Genomic DNA, 14,200 nt, shown 5'->3' with positions numbered 1-14,200 from the left:
CAGGAGGGGAGGCCACGGGGCCCAGCCCATATTGACTGATGGAGCAAACCCAAAGTATAGCCTGTGATTGATCAAGACATCCTCTTCTTGCTATTTCGAGTCTTACTGGGGAGTCCGGAAGGAAAACTGTCCCTCCCGCAAGAGAAGGACATTTTGACCCAGTGAGTCTTCCCACCGGTTTTGCAGATGGGCCCTCCCTCTTCCCACCTGTCCTGCTTGCACCAGCTTTAGAGACGACTTCGGCTCGGCTGCATGCCCTCGGTGACTAACACAGGCAGGTGTGTGGGCTCCCATTTGTTCCGGCCTCTACCCCACCTCCCATTTCCTCATCGCTGCCTGGTGGCTTCTGGGGGAAAGTCCTCAGGGACGTGTGATGGCCTCTGACACCCCCCCTCCCCGCCGGGGTTCCCTGCCGTGGGCTGGTGCAAGGTGACCGCTTCTGTGACCCCTGTGCCAGGTCGGGCCCAGCCCGGGGGCTTGAGTTTTACCCACGGAGGTTGGGGGGGTTGGGTTGACAGCTGCGGAGGGGAAGTAGTCACACATATGCATTCACGGTGTGGAAGGCTCCAGTGGTAGGAGCCAGGGCAGAGGGCCTGCCGCAGGCTTCGGCATACAGGAGAGGGCAGGCACTTTAGGCCCAGAAAGCAGAGAAGATTCTGCAGGATGAGGCCAGACGGCTTCCACAGGTGGGGGTGGGTGAGGGCAGGACAGGGCTGTGCTTGGGGGCCCCCACGGGGAGCAGTCTGGGCGGCTGTATGTGTAGGTATGACTTGGGGTGACACGAGAGTGACTTTGGCAAAGTCAGATTCGGAGGTGGGTAAATGTCATTTTGAAGAGTTCTCCTTGGCGTAGGGGTGAGGGGCAGGTACGTGCATCGTGCGGGAAAGGGAAGAAGCTTTGAGTTGGCTTTTGTGTGCCTCAAACCAGTTTGCCCACATCCTTGGCTTCTGTGCCCTGTGAAGGACCTTTCTGGAGCCGTGCGTGTCTGGGCCTGAGGGGCAGTGGAGCCTACGTGAGGCTAGCAGTCTCTCTAGCAGCTCCCTGCATGGGGTCACCGGCCTCTGTTGGAGGGGGGTCTCTGCCCCCTCCCCCTGCTGCTCACTTAGCCTCCACCCCAGCCAGTACACCGTGGGCTCAGCCCCATGAACTCTCCGGGGCTCATAGCACTTTTCTCTGTTCCTCTCTTTCTCTCTTCAGGGCCTGGCTGTAACACCAGGCTTCCTTCTCCTCACACTCAGGGCTTTGCGTGACCAGCAACACACCCAAGCACTGGGTCCGGAACAAAAGAAAGCCTGGGTCCGAGATCAGGCTCTGCCATTTACCAGCTATGTGGCCTTGAGCAGGTCAAATTCCTTGAGCCTCAGTTAGCTCATCCGTAAATTGGGGATAATAACACTTAATGGGACTAATCTCGTGGGGTTGTCATGAGGCGCACGTGAGATGATGCAGGTGCAAACACTTTGCAGAGGGCTCCGCCAATGGGAGGGACGATCATTGCTATTTTCATCCCACACATGACCCAGACAATACTCGCCCGGGAAGGGAAACACCTGCACTGTGTGTGCTTCACTCACGCACTATGGAGGCTCCTGTGTGCCAGGCACTGTTCTCGGCACGTGGGATAGACAAACACAAGATCCTTGCTGTCTTGGAGTTTACGTTCTAGGGGACTCCTAGAATGTACTTCTAGGGACTCCCCCAAGCCCCAATTCATCCGGCACCTCTTTTTTTAAAAACTATTTATATTTGAAAGAGAGCGTGCAAGCACAAGCAGGGGAGCAGCAGAAAGAGGTTGGGGGGGGGTGGAGAGAGAGAGAATCGCAAGCAGGCCCCATGCTGTCAGCGCAGAGCCCAACACGGGGCTCAATCCCACAACCGTGAAATCACGACCTGAGCCAAAATAGAGAGTCAGATGCTTAACTGACTGAGCCACCCAGGCGCCCCCACCCAGCACACATTTGGACCTCTCCACCCACACACCTAGCCCGGGGAGGTCAGGCAATGTTGGGTCGCTAGGAATTCTCTCCCTAAATACCTCGCAGTCACCCCGTGGCCTGGCAGAAGCCCTCAAGTGGAATAACAAGGTCATTCTGACGCTTGCTGGAATGCTCAGAGCACTGCAGCAAGAAGAGATGATGATCATTAAGTCTAATTACCCATTTTACAGATGTGGAGACTGGGGTCCAGAGAAGTTTAACTGCCTTGCCCCAGGTTATGCAGCTGGTCAGTAACACAACTATTCAGTCCGTCAACAAGTCTTTTTGAGCTCTTACTCTGTGCCACCCACTGTTCTGAGCACTAGGGACAGTGCCTGCCTTGGTGGGGCTTATATTCTGTCATGGGGCAATATAAAAGAAATGTGTAAGCGAGTAGCTAATTTGAGGTAGTGATGAGGGCTGGGCCCAAAACCAGATGGGATGGGCAGAGGCTGGGGGTCAGGGTGGTCAAGGAAGACCTCACGAGGAGGTGACATTTAAGCTGGAATAGAACAGAGGACTTGAAGCGACTCTAAAGAGCTTCTTCCTACACTTCGCGAAAAAGGTGAAGGAGTGGCTGTTGTCCCTGCCCATGGGGAAAAGGCACCAGGAGAGAGAGAGGGGCTGTGAGGGCTCCTGGGGGACAGCAGGGCTTTCTGAGTCTGGAACTGAGTGACTGACTGCTGTGAGGATCAAAGTGGCCCTCCTTGTGACACAGCACAGAGTTTGGTTTTGTAGACTTTATATTTTATTATTATTTTTTTTTTAATTTTTTTTTTCAACGTTTATTTATTTTTGGGACAGAGAGAGACAGAGCATGAACGGGGGAGGGGCAGAGAGAGAGGGAGACACAGAATCGGAAACAGGCTCCAGGCTCTGAGCCATCAGCCCAGAGCCTGACGCGGGGCTCAAACTCATGGACCGCGAGATCGTGACCTGGCTGAAGTCGGACGCTTAACCGACTGCGCCACCCAGGCGCCCCATAGACTTTATATTTTAGAGCGGTTTCAGGTTCACAACAAAACTGAACAGCTAGTACAGAGAGTTCCCATATCCCCCCGCTGCCCACCCCCACCCCCGGCCTCTAGCACCACCAACACCCGCCTCTAGAGGGGAGCATCGGTTCCAGTCCGTGAGCCTGTACTGACACATCACAATCACCCCGAGTCCATTGTTTTCATTAAGGATCACTCCCTGTGTTGCACATTCCCTGGGTTTTGACAAATGTATGACAGCATGTATCCACCATTAGAGTACCCTACCGAGTGGTCTCACTGCTCCAGAAATGCCCTGTGCTCAGCCTACTCATTCTTCTCTCCCTCCCTGTCCCCACAACCCCTGGCTACAACTGATCTTTTTATTGTCTCCAGTTTTACCTTTTCCAGAATGTTCTATCTTTGGAATCACACAGTATGTAGCGTCTTCAGATTGGCTGCCTTCACTTAGCAATTTGCATTTAAGTTTCCTGTGTCTTTTTAAGCTTGATCGCTCATTTCTTTTTTAGCGCTGAATTAAATTCCATTGTCTGGATGTAGGGGCTGCTTTTGTTTTTTATTTTTGCTTTTTATCTAGCTTCTCCAGAAACAGTTGCAGCCTGCAAGCCCTTTCCTTCCCCAGTGATGGCATAGAGCAGGGATCCCTGTGTGGACCTTGTGGCCTCTCTGGGCCCCAAGGCTGCACCACCCCCGGTGCCCAACAGGTGGCCACACCACCCTGTTCTGGCATTTAGTGGGCAGTGGCTACGCAGGATGGAGGGTTCTTGGGAGATTGTGTGAGGGAACAGGGGAAAAACTGTGACTGTTCCCCACGGGCCACCTTTCTCTCACTCCCTGGCCCAGGCAACTTGAGCAGCTGGGCTACATTTCTGAGTTTGGGGAAGGAAGAGGAACTGGAATATTTTGCCATTTCTATTCTTCAAGGAAAGGGAAGTTCTAGTGCCTGGCCCTTGCACAGTACTGTCTTCTAGAAGACTAGAAACTTCGAGGAAGTCTGGTCCTCACAATGGGATCCGATCCCAAGTAGGTAATTCTCTGTGCAAATAGCCCTGCTTGCATGGGGGGTGGGGGTAGGAGGAGCTTCCCTGGGGTAAGGAGATAGTATGCTGGTATATTTCGGTCTTAGGACTGGCAGCCTAAAGAAAAATATTTCTGATGAAGGAGGCTGCGGTCTTTTGTCAGCAAGACTGAACCATGGCAACAATGAAAAAATACCAAAATGTGGTAAAAATATATGATGAATATCATTCAGGCTTAAAAAGGAGTGAAATTCTGATAAATGCCACAAAACATTTTGCCAAGTGAATTAAGCCAGACACAAGAGGACAAATATTGTATTTGTACTCTTACGAGGTACCCAGAATAGTTACATTCATAGAGACAGAAAGTAGAATGATAGTTTTCAGGAGAACGGAGAGTTATTGTTTAATGGGTACAGAGTTTTAGTTTGGGATGACAAAAAAAATTCTGAAAACAGTGGTGATGGTTGCACAACATTGTGAATGCACTTAATGTCACTGAACTGTACATTTAAAAATGATTACTGGGGCGCCTGGGTGGCTCAGTCGGTTAAGCATCCGACTTCGGCTCAGGTCATGATCTCGCGGTCCGCGAGTTCGAGCCCCGTGTCAGGCTCTGTGCTGACAGCTCAGAGCTTGAAGCCTGTTTCAGATTCTGTGCCTCCCTCTCTTTCTGACCCTCCCCCGTTCATGCTGTCTCTCCCTGTCTCAAAAATAAATAAATATTAAAAAAAATTTTTTTAATGATTACAATGTTAAATTTTATGTTACACAGATCTTCCTCCATTCGCAATCAGATTATGTTCTGACAGACTCGCCATAAATTAAAAATATCGTAAGGTGGGGCACCTGGGTGGCTCAGTTGGTTGAGCGTCTCTTGATTTCTGCTCAGGTCATGATCCCAGGGTCATGGGATCGAGCCCCATGTCAGACTCTGCACTGAGCACGGAGCCTGCTTAAGATTCTCTCTTTCTCTCCCTCTGCCCCTCTCCCCTGCTTGTGCATGCTCTCTGAAGCACATGCTTGAAAAAATAAAATTAAAAAATTAAAGAAAATATCGTAAGTTGAAAATGCTGAATATCATAGCTTAGCCTAGCTGAGCTTAAATGTGCCGAGAACACTTATGTGAGCCTACAGTTGGGCAAAATCATCGAACACAGAAACGATTTCGTAACAGTGTTGAATATCTTATGTAATTTATTGAATGCTATACTGAAGGTCAAAAACAGAACAGGTGTATGGTTACAGAGGACTGTAAGTGTGTTGACTCTTCATCTCATGATCACGTGGCTGACTGGGAGCTGTAGCTTGATGCCAGTGCTCAGGGTCAGAAGAGGGTATGTGCATATCACTGGCCTGGGAAAAGACCAATATTCAAAACTCGAAGTACAATGTCTACTGTGTATCACTTTCACACCATCATAAAGTAGGAAAATCATAAACTGTCGTAAGTCTGGGACCATCTGTATATATTTTATCATAAATACTTGTTTATAAAACTGATTGAACCAGGATCATGACGTCCACAGAGTTTGTCTTGTTCTTTTACCATTGTTCACACACACACACACACACACACACACACACACACACACCCCAATCTGACATGGAGTCCTGTGTCTTCCACCAAACACTTCAAGGCTGGAGATCTCACTACCTTGAAAGAGCACTGACCCTCAAGTGGAAAGACCTGTGTTGGTGTCTAATAACTGAGCCTTCACTTCCTCATATATGAAATGGGGAAAATAATACTTGCCCTATCCTAGTTACAGAACTGTCACAGGATCAATGAGGTAGTATATGTGAAAGTACTTTGTAAACTCTAAAGCAATCTATAAGGATAAGAGATCATTAGATTATCATCCTGTTGACCTTAGAAGTAAAACAGCCAGGGGGCACCTGGGTGGCTCAGTCGGTTGAGTGTTGACTTCAGCTCAGGTCATGATCTCCCGGTCTGTGAGTTCAAGCCCTGCATCAGGCTCTGTGCTGACTGCTCAGAGCCTAAAGCCTGCCCCAGATTCCGTGTCTCCTTCTCTCTCTGCTTCTCCCCTGTTCACGCTCTGTCTCTCTCAAAATAATAAATAAACATTAAAACAAACAAAAAAAGGAACTGAAACAGCCAGTCTTTTTCCCAGCAAAACGGGTTTATCCAGGAATCACAGAGGAATTGCAATTCGGGACAAGCCAGCTACAGCAAAAGCCATAGGCAAGTGGGGAGCACAAAGGAGAGGAACACTGCTATACAGAGTAGAAGGGGGAAGTTGGGAGGGGCTGTTGTAAATGAAAAGTTCATTGGAGTAAAATGGGAGTTGTAGTGGCTTTTCATTGGCTGAGTTGTGAGTCTCTCATTGGCTGGTTTGTTGCCAGGCAAGGAGAAAATCTTCCTTTCTCTTTCTGAGGTAGTAAAATAGGCTTTTCCTGGTTGGGTTGTGAATTCAAGATACAACTCTATCTGTTGGGTCTGAGAAGTGCTGTGAGTGGTACAGTGTGAGAGCTCCCCCTTCTGGCCTCCTGGCTCCACTTTATTCAGTTTCACAATCCTTACTGTCTAGGTCACTGGCTCCAGTTGGGGACAACTGTAATTGTTGAGAAATTTAGGCAGAATTGTGAAGCAGAAAGGGTTGCTCTCAGTATCACCTCATCTCTTACATAATATGTCTTAGAACGTCCCTTTCCTTTTAGCAAATTTATACTCCATCCAACTCATTGTAAGCGTGAGCAATGCTAACCTCTTGCCTATACCTAATCCCTTGGAACTATGTTAGGAGAAAATTTCCTATGTGTCTCCTTTACTCATACTACTATCACACTTGCAACACTTCTGACACCAGATGTGTGGGTTTTTCCCCACACCTAGCAATTCTGAGACATCAGCTGGGTGTCCTAACTTCATTCAGACGTTGTCTACCTGGAGGTAGCATCAGGTCCCACAGGTTAAGGGCTCCGTCCTACAAGACTGTCCCCCACCCCCTCACTTCAGATTCCAGTTGAAAGTCCAGGTTGTCACCCATGCTTCTAACTGATCAGCTATAAATTGGAGGTTCCCACAACCCCCTTTTCAGGTTTGATTAATTTGCTAGAGTGGCCCACAGAACTCAGGAAAACAGTTTAATGCTTATATTTATTTTAAATGGATATGATAGAGGTTACAGATGAACATCCAGATGGAAGAGATGTATTGGACAGGATACATGGGAAAGGATGAGAAGCTTCCATGCCCTCTCTGAGCACGCCACTCTCCCAGAACCTCCACATATTTACCAACCTGGAAGCTCTCCAAACCCCATACAATTGGGATTTTATGGAAGCTTCATCATGTAGGTGTAATCAAGTTATTAAGTCCATTTCCAGCCCGTCCTCCCTCTCTGGAGAATGGGGGCATAGGGCTGAAAATTCCAAGCTTCTCATTATGGCTTTGTCGTTCTGGTGACCGGCCCTCATCCAGAAGCCCACCAAGAGTCACCTCAATAGAACAAAAGATACTGCTGTCATCCAGGAAATTCCAAGGGATTTAGAAGCCCTGTGTCAGGAACTAGGGTCAAAGACCAAATATTAGAACAAAAGATGCTTCTAGTGCTCTTATCACTTAGGGAATTACAAGGGTTTTAGCAGTTCTGTGCTAGGAACCAGGGACAGATTAATAGATACTTTTTTTATTATCTCACAGGAACCAAGGTGCCACCTCTTCCAGGAAACTGTTCCAGATACTTCCTCCCTCTTCCCTTACCTGCACCAGATACGGTTCGGGGAGCTGAGTTATGAAATGAATATCTAAATGAAATTATAAAGATCTAGGTTTGAATTCTGCCACCATTTACTATGCACGTAACCTTGGCAATCTCTTTACCTCTCTGGGCCTCAATATCTCTCTCTAAATTAATGACAACAAATTAGTTAACAGGATGGTCATGAAGATCAAATGATATAACTTAGCCAACAGTGCTAGAAACGGGTGATGCTCAATAAATACTTGTTTCCTCCTTTGAGCTCTCTTAGGCCTTTATCTGAGCCTTCAGCCTTGTATTCTAGGTATTTGGGCCATTCATTTGTTCAACAAACATTTAAATATGAAGACAATAAGTGTTATGCAGAAAACTAACATAAGACACGGGAGGAAGAGAATGTATGTTGTATCGTTGGTTTATTTAGGATGGTTAGGATGGATAAGGCATCATGTAGACAGAGAAGTGAAGGAGTGAGCCTGCTCTTACATATCAGAAAAGAGTAGTGGGGAGAGAAGTGAGTCCCGGAGGCAGGAGTATGCTAATGTGTTTGTGGAACAGCAAGGAAGCCAAGGTGGCCAGATCAGAGTAAGCAAGGAGAGGGGGTGGGGGAAGAAGGGCAGAGACGTGGCAGGGGTCATACCACATGGGGACTTTGTAGACTGTGACAAGAATTCTGTTCTTTTCTGGGCGAGGTGGGAAGCCAATGGAGAGTGTTGACCAGCAGAGTGACTGTGTCATGTGCCATTTACTGTATGGTAGCAAGGGTAAATTAGGGAGGATTGATGAACAGACTATTGCAGTAATCCAGGTGAGAGATAGCAGGGGCTTGGACGAGGAAGGTAAATAGGGATAAAAAGAACGGCCAGATTCTAAATATATATTGATTGGAAAGTAGAGCCAAGAACACTTGCTGGGGTGTGAGAGGAAGAAGAGCTCATGCCAAGGCTTTGTTTTTGTTTTTTTTGCCTGGGAAACTGTGAAAATGGAGTTTTAATCACTGAGATAAGTAAACCTACTGGAAAAGCAGGCTTGGGTGGAGCAGAGTGGGGATGAGAGATTTGATTTTGTATTTACCTAGCTGTTTACCATTTCCTATCCTCTTCCTTTGTTTCTAATGATCCAAATTTCCCCTCTTACATTATTTGGCTTCAGCCTGAGAACTTTAACATTTTTTGCACTAAGATCTGCTAATGGTGAATTTTTTAAGTTTCCCTTTATCTGGAAATACCTTTATTTTACCTTTGTTTTTAAAGGATAGTTTTGCTGGATATAGAATGCTGGTTTGAAAAGTTTTTACTTTCAGTTCTTTAGAGATGTTGGCCCGCTGGTTTCTGGCCTCAATTATTTGTTTTCTTTCTTTCAGTTTTATTGAGGTATAATTGACATCATTGATAAGGTATTTAAAGTGTACAACATGTGATTTTATACACACACACACACACACACACACACACACATTGTGAAAGGATTCCCCCCATTGAGTTAATTAACACATCCATCACCTCATATATTTACCTTTTGTGGGGGTGGGTGATGAGAACACTTAAATTCTACTCTTTTAGAAACATTCAATTATACAATGCAGTGTTCTCAACTATAGTTACTGTGCTATACATGAGATCCTCAGACCTTATTCATCTTATAGCTGAAGTTTGTAGTCTTTTACCAACCTATTTTCCTTATCCTCTAGCCCCCTGGCAATCATTTTTCTCCTCTGTTTCTATGCATTTGACTTTTTTTTTTTTTTTAAGATTCCACATATAAGTGATACCATGCAGTATTTGTCTTTCTCTCTTTCTCTGATTTATTTCACTTAGCATAATGCCCTCAAGGTCCATCCATGTTGTTGTAAGTGACAGGAATTTCCTCTCTAAGACTGAATGGCATCTCATTGTATAAATATATCACATTTTCTTGATTCACCTGTTGTCGGACACTTAGGTTGTTTCCATGCTTTGGCTATTGTGAATAGTGCTACAATGAACATGGAAGTACAGATACCTCTTTGAGATAATGGTTTCACTTCCTTTGGACATACACCCAGAAGTGGGACTTACAGATCGTATGGTGATTCTATCTTTAATTTCTTGAGAAAGCTTCAGACTGTTTTCCATAGTGGTCATACCACTTTACTTCCACCAACAGTGTACGAGCATTCCCTTTTCTCCACATCCTCGCTAACATTTTTCTCTTGTCTTTTTGATAGTAACCATTCTAACAAGCATGAGGTGATATCTCATTGTGGTTTTGATTTGCATCTAATTGATGATCAGTTATGTTGAACACCTTTTCATGTACCAGTATGTCTTTTTCAGAAAAATGTCTATTTAGGTCCTTTACCCATTTTTTAATTGGGTTGTTTTTCTGCTATTGAGTTTATGAGTTCCTTGTATAGTTTGGATATTAACCCTTTATCAGATATTGGCCTCCATTGTTTCTGATGAGAATTCAGGATCATTTGAGTTATTCCTCCTATTCTCATATGAAATGTAATTTTTTTTTCTGGCTACCTTCAAGATTTTCCCTTTATCTTTGATTTTCAGCAGTTTGACTACAGTGTGTCTAAGGGAAGTTTTCTTTGTATTTATGCTACTTGGAATATACTGGGCTTCTTGAATCTGTAAATGCATGTCTTTTACCAAATTTGGGCTATTGTTTCTTCAAAAAAATTTTATTCTCTTTGGTAGTTTCTCCCCTTCAAGAGAAGAGTCAGTTACATGTGTTAGACATTTTGGGATTGTTTCATAGCTTTCTGAGTCTCTGTTCATTTTTTTTCTCAAGCTTTTTTCTCTTTGTTCTTCAGACTAAATACTTTCTACTGATCTAACTTCAAGGTCTTTGACTTTTTTTTAATGTTTATTCTTGAGAGAGAGAGAGACATACACACAGAATGTGAGTGGGGGAAGGGCAGAAAGATCAAGACACAGAATCCAAAGTAGGCTCCAGGCTCTGAGCCATCAGCACAGAGCCTGACGCAGGGCTCAAACTCATGAACTGTGAGATCATGATATCAGCTGAAGTCAGACGCTCAACTGACTGAGCCACCCAGGTGCCCCAAGGTCTTTGATTTTTTTTCCTTTGGTGTCTTCATTCTGTTGTTAAGCCTACCCACTAAATTTTTAATTTCAAATATTAATTTTTTTTCTGTTCTAGAATTGCCATTTAGCTTTTTTAAATAGTTTCTCTTTTCATTTATTATAAACATGTAATCCCTTACTTCATGAAGCATAGTTATAGTAGCCACTTTAAAATTATGATCTGCTACGGGAAGAGTTAAGATGGTGAAGAAATAGGGGGACCCTGGACATTCCTCATTTCTCAAACACAGCTGTAGTGCAGTCAGATCACTTTGAACATCCAGGAAATTGATCTGTGGAGTGGCAGAAGTATTTCCAAGGTTGGAGGGAGACAGTGTGGCAGGTGCAAGGTGCATGGAAGTGAGCTGAGGGAGAGAAAACAGCAGTGCTGCAGAGAGGAGGGAACCCTTTCCATGAAGAGACAAAAGGGAGAGAAAGAGAGAGGAATGTGAGAATGTGGCATTGGATTCACACAAAAGGAAAACCTCTCTGGACCATGAACTGGGGAGTGAGAGATACTGAGTGTGACAGGGTTTTTTTGCAGACCGCTTGTAGAGCTCACGCTGAGGTTTTGGAAGTCACGACTTTCTCCAGAGTGGAGCTGTGGTGCATGCTCCTGGGGAATAGGGTGCTGGCCCTGGAGTACATAACATGGTGTAGGAATATCCAGGCACAGTGGCAGAGAACATTCCCCTTCCTGGAGTACTTTTGGAAGAGGGTATGTTGCCTCTCCAAGGACAAAAGATCCCATAGGCACCAGCAAAAGACCTATCATCAGCAGGGGACAGAGGCACACACAGAGGGCATATAACCTTTTTGCTGCTCTTAGATGTGCTACACCATAGATTCCACACACTGTGCAGGGTTAGGATTGTTTTTCTGGGACAAAGGACATCAGATGCAGAGTGGAGAGGCTCTACTCTGGAGAAGGGGGCAGGTCTGCATGATGCCGGGCCCCTTAAGACTTTGAGTTTTGAATCCCAGCAGCATGCCAAAGAAAAAATACAGGAGAGCTATGGTGCAGGGCAAGCTGACTGCCCTTCCTATCTGTGAGGGCTAGCTAAACAGTAGGGGCATGTGAGATCCCCTGTCTAGGGCCGAGAGATTAGAGTTGCAACATTTCCCCCCTAACACTAGCATGGTGGGATTTCAGAGAGCAACACAGTGGCTCCCAGTGGAGGCAGACCAACTTACACCAACTCTCCCCTCTTCCCAACCCTGTGCCTGGCAAACAAAAACTAAAGCAGTTCATGACCCTAATCCAGTCCTGCAAGACATTTTTAGGGGGACTCTTTGAGCGGAGGGAAAAAAAAAGACCAAAGCAACAAAGGCTACAAAGGCCCAGAGAACATTACCAGAAACACCATCTCAACAGGTAACACAATGGCACTAAATTCATATCTTTCAATAATCACTCTCAATGTAAATGGACTAAATGCTCCAATCAAAAGACATAGGGTATCAGAATGGATAAAAAAAAAAAAAAAAAACCCACATCCATCTATATGCTGGATACAAAAGACTCATTTTAGACCTAAAGACACTTGCAGATTGAAAGAGAACCATTTATCATGCTAATGGATGTCAAAAGAAAGCCAGAGTAGCCATACTTCTATCAGGCAAACTAGATTTTAAAACAAAGAATGTAACAAGAGATGAAAAAGGGCATTATATCATAATTAAAGGGTCTATCCACCAAGAAGATCTAACAATTGTAAATATTTATGCCCCCAACTTGGAACACCCAAATATATAAATCATTTAATCACAAACATGAAGAAACTCATTGACAATAATGCCATAATAGTAGGGGACTGTAACACTCCACTTACAGCAATGGACAGATCATCTAAGCAGAGAATCAACAAGGAAACAACGCTCTGAGTGACACACTGGACCAGATAGGCTTAACATTTTATCCTAAAGTAGCAGAATACACATTCTTCTCAAGTGCACATGGAACATTCCCCAGAATAGATCACATACAGGGTCACAGCGCAGCCCTCAACAGGTACCAAAAGATCAAGATCATACCATGCATATTTTCAGACCACGATGAAAATGCTATGAAACTTGAAATCAACCACAAGAAAAAAATTGGAAAGACCACAAATACTTAGAGGTTAAAGAAAATTCTAAGGAATGAATGAGTTAACCAAAAAATGAAAGGGTAAATAAAAAAGTACATGGAAGCCAATGAAATGAAAACATGGCAGCGCAAACCCTTTGGGTTGCAGCAAAGGCAGTCATAAGAGGGAAGTATATAGCAATCCAGGCCTTCCTAAGGAAGGAAGAAAGGTCTCAAATAAAAAACCTAACTGTAGACCTAAAAGAGCTGGAAAAATAACAGCAAATAAAGCCCAAAACCAGCAAAGTTTAGAGCAGAAATCAATGATATTAACATAAAATTAAAAAACAGTAGAACAGATCAATGAAATTAGGAGCTGGTTCTTTGAAAGAATTAGCAAAATTGACAACCCCCTAGTCACACTTATCAAAGAGGAAAAGGGGAGCACATAGGGTGGCTCTGTCGGTTAAGTGTTGGACTTTGGCTCAGGTCATGATCTTACAGTTCATGAGTTTGTGCCCCATGTTGGGCTCTGTGCTGACAGCTCAGAGCCTGAAGCCTACTTTAGATTCTGTGTCTCCCTCTCTCTCTGCCTCTCCCCTACTCACTCTATCTCAAAAATAAATAAACTTTAAAAAAGAAAAGAAAAGGAAAAGGAAAGGACCCAAATAAATAAAGTCACTAATGAAAGAAGAGAGATCACAACCAACACCACAGAAATTCAAAATTATAGAGAATACTATGAAAAATTCTATGCCAACAAACTAGGCAATCTGGGGGAAAGGACAAATTCCTAGAAACTCACAAACTACCAAAACTGAAACAGGAAGAAATAGAAAATTTGAACAGATCCATAACCTCCAAAGAAATTGAATCAGTAATCAAAAATCTCCCAACAAACAAGAGTCCTGGGCCAGATGACTTGCCAGGGGAATCCTACCAGACATTTAAAGTTAATATCTATCCTTCTCAAATTGTTCCAAAAAATAGAAATAGAAGGAAAACTTCCAAACTCATTCTGTGAAGACACCATTACCTTGATTCCAAAACTAGACAAAGACCCCACTAAAAAGGAGAATTATAGACCAATATCCTTGATTAATCTGGATGCAAAAATTTTCAACAAGATACTAGCAAATCAAATTCAACAATACATTAAAAGAACTATTCATCATGATCAAGTGGGATTTATTCCTGGACTGTAGGGCTGGTTCAATATTTGCAAATCAATCAACATGATACTCCACATTAATGAAAGAAAGAAATATATGACCCATGGGATGCCTGAGTGGCTCAGTCACTTATGCTGCTGACTTTGGTGTAGGTCATGGCCTCACAGC

Source organism: Leopardus geoffroyi, chromosome A3, assembly GCF_018350155.1.
Source record: "Leopardus geoffroyi isolate Oge1 chromosome A3, O.geoffroyi_Oge1_pat1.0, whole genome shotgun sequence".
Classification (NCBI taxonomy): Eukaryota; Metazoa; Chordata; class Mammalia; order Carnivora; family Felidae; genus Leopardus; species Leopardus geoffroyi.
Note: the sequence above shows the minus strand (reverse complement) of the source record.